The sequence below is a fragment of the Gorilla gorilla genome, chromosome 13, assembly GCF_029281585.2.
Source record: "Gorilla gorilla gorilla isolate KB3781 chromosome 13, NHGRI_mGorGor1-v2.1_pri, whole genome shotgun sequence".
NCBI lineage: Eukaryota > Metazoa > Chordata > Mammalia > Primates > Hominidae > Gorilla > Gorilla gorilla.
This window is the reverse complement of record NC_073237.2, coordinates 57,920,319-57,923,546: the sequence shown is the minus strand read 5'-3', so window position 1 is coordinate 57,923,546 and position 3,228 is coordinate 57,920,319. Positions and strand designations below refer to the sequence as shown.

Here is a 3,228-nt window from a genome sequence, read left to right as displayed (position 1 = left end):
GAATGCTGCCATCTAATGGTCACATTAAAAAATTAGATGCGCCCTAACAAAATAATCCAGTGTTTTCCCTCAGCAAAGAGCATTTTTTTTTAATACTTGAAGACTGTATTTTACTACCAATTTAATTTTTCTTTCTTCAGCAAAATCTGTTCATGAACCAAATTCTCATGGAACTTAAGATTTTGTTTGATTCTTTCCAGGACCAGAAATTCCAAAATTATGGGGGAAAAATGGAAAAAAAAATAATAACATTGCATGACAATGGACACTAAGTTCATAAAGAACTTCTTTTTAAAATGAGATATTATGAAAGAAATACCATGAAAAGAATAATCCTATGAGAACTGTTTTTAAGGACAGTAAATTTGAGCCTTGGGTCTTCATGATGGTACTACAGTTTATATAGAAAACTATGAATATACAAGACTCTGGGGGAAAAAAAGTCGGAATACATAATATTTAACATTGTGTATGACTAAAAATATTTTGAGGGGAGCGGGAAAAGGACAGCCAACTGAATCTTTAAGAATACAGAAACTATGAAAAATTCCTGGGTCAAAGCGTGCTCCAAGTGGAACCACACTTTGTGGGGGAAAAAAAAAAAACCCACAAGAAACTTCAGGTATTTTTTTTTAAAGAAAAGAAAACAGTACTGAATAATTGCAGTCCCTTCCAAAAAGGAAATCTTAAGGGGAAAAGATTTGAATAGCGTAAACGAGTCTGGCTCAGAAAGAAAACTAAACAACATATCCAAGATCTGTCCATAAAAGTAATGCCATTCATCTTTATTTTTATTTATTTATTTATTTATTTATTTTGAGACACAGTCTCGCTCTGTCACCCAGGCTGGAGTGCAGTGGCGCTATCTCAGCTCACTGCAAGCTCCACCTCCCGTGTTCACGCCATTCTCCTGCCTCAGCCTCCCAAGTAGCTGGGACTACAGGTGCCTGCCAATGTACCCGGCTAATTTTTTGTATTTTTAGTAGAGACGGGGTTTCACGGTGGTCTCGATCTCTTGACCTTGTGATCCGCCCGCCTCGGCCTCCCAAAGTGCTGGGATTACAGGCGTGAGCCACCGCGCCCGGCTGGTACATCTTTAATATTAAAGAAATGCACTGTAAAAAAGTTCAGTCTCAGAATTGGTTTTTAAAAGCTCATTTGTGCTCCCTTGTATGTGCGTAGTAAAGTTCCATGGGTTTGTTCACTTTCTAGTATTTCTCACTGACCAATTCCAAAGAAAAAGAGCAATTTAATACAGTGAACTGGCCACTGGCTGTTGCTATATAAGTGGTATACTGCTTCTCACTGGCTGTATCAAGGCTCATCTGGTTTGATTCACCTTTGCTTCAAAGTTCTTCTAAAGCTAACCTCACAGCCAGATACTTGGATAAGTAATCAACAGTGGTGTTACCAGAAGTCTTTATGTATCTTGTCTGTGCACTGTCATCTTTTTCCGTAAGTGTGGGATGAGGCCTGAATATTAATTCGATTTCACTAGCGCCATCCATTACTGGATCAATTTCCATTGCTGCATTGTTATTATCAAGCTCAAGCCCAGAATCATCAGTTGTTTTGGTTCATTTGTTACTAGGGCCTGCTTCATGATTGCTATGTGTGGAGGCATTACTACAGTGTGAACTGTCACCGTTATCTTCTGCTCCACTACCATTGTCAATCTATTTTTTCTTGCCTTGCTGCAGTTATCTTCAGTCCTTCCTCAATGCTGTGACTGAGTGCTTGCTGATTATTGTGCTTGCTGATCCTGACTAATACTCTCTCTTGATGAGCTTCATATTCATCATGACTTGGATAAATTTTGCTGATGAGTGCATCAAACTTTGGGTCTGGCCTTGGTGATCTTTTGGAAACTAGTTTTTTCCAACAGGTAAGACATTCTTTGTTGCCACTTCTAAGGGCTATGATGTTGCAGTCTGCACAGAAACGATGTAAAGACTCCTTTGTAGTCATGGTTCTTCAACATATCCAAACAAATTGGGCACATTAAATCACTGTGCAGACTTCGAGGTGAAACCACAATTTCTAAGCCATCTGTTATTGCCTTCTGTAAGAGAGTCACTGAGGTGTTCATTGTAACTCATATAAACTGAGTTCCCATGTTTTGCTTAATTGTTGAGTTCCTTTTGTTTGCACAGCCTGAGACATTGAGGCTCCCGCCCCAGCCAGGGGCTCGCTGGCCATGCAGGAGCGAGACTCGGGTAATCGGCTGCCGCGGCAGCTGGCGCCGCCTTACAATATAGCGAGCCGCAAAGAGCATTTTAACACAAGCCTCCAGGGTTCCAGGACACCCCACTCTCTCCCCACGGATACCAAAATCTGCGCATATCCGCGCATGTTCAAGTCCCTAATATACTCTGGTGCATATACTATGGTGTCAAATTTGTATGTAACCTACGCACATCCTTCCAAATATTCTAAATCTCTAGGTTATTTATAATACCTTAATACAATGTAAGTGCTATTTAAATGGTTGTTATACTGTGTTTTTTATTTGTATAATTTTTATTGTTGTATTACTGCTTTTTATTATTTGTTTTTTTCTGAACATTTTTGATCTGCAGTTGGTTGGATCTAGGATGTAAACTGCAAGTGTGGCAGGCTGACTGCACTGTTTTGTTACTAGAGGGAGTGAGAACACACTTGTGGACTTGAGCACCTTCCATTCACCAGTTGCTCCATGGGCATACTCTAATTCAGGTCTCCCCACAACCCTCTGAGTTAATATTTCTCTCCCCATTTTAAAGATGAGAAAATAAAGCCTAGACAGTTTAACTTGGCTTCTGTTTTGAAACTAGCTGAGAGATGAATTAGGGTTTGTATCCATGTCTATCAGCTTCAACCTTCATGCTTTTTCTTCTGTACCCCAGTGCCTGTTAAATTTTGGAAATCCCAGAAACAGCCCACAAACTTGGGTTAATCTCCTTAGAGATTTTGACAATGTCCTTTGAGAACCACTGCACTACAGAAACACAAAACCCTTTGCATATTGTCATTGAATAAATTGTACCATTGAGACCTGAACCAAGAGTTTTAGATATGTAAGTTAGAAACAGTAGATACTAGGTGTAGTCGGTGCAAAAGTAATTGTGGTTTTTGACATTGAAAGTAGTGGCAGCTGGGTGCAGTGGCTCACGCCTGTAATCCCAGCACTTTGGGAGGCCGAGGTGGGCTGATCATCTGAGGTCAGGAGTTCGAGACCAGCCTGACCGA

At 40.2% G+C, this 3,228-nt stretch overlaps 1 pseudogene; it reads right to left on the bottom strand.

Moving 5' to 3' along the window:
- Positions 1-1,138: 1,138 nt before the first annotated feature.
- Positions 1,139-2,163, bottom strand: LOC101131373 (E3 ubiquitin-protein ligase RING2-like; annotated as a pseudogene).
- Between the last annotated feature and the right edge of the window lie 1,065 nt (positions 2,164-3,228).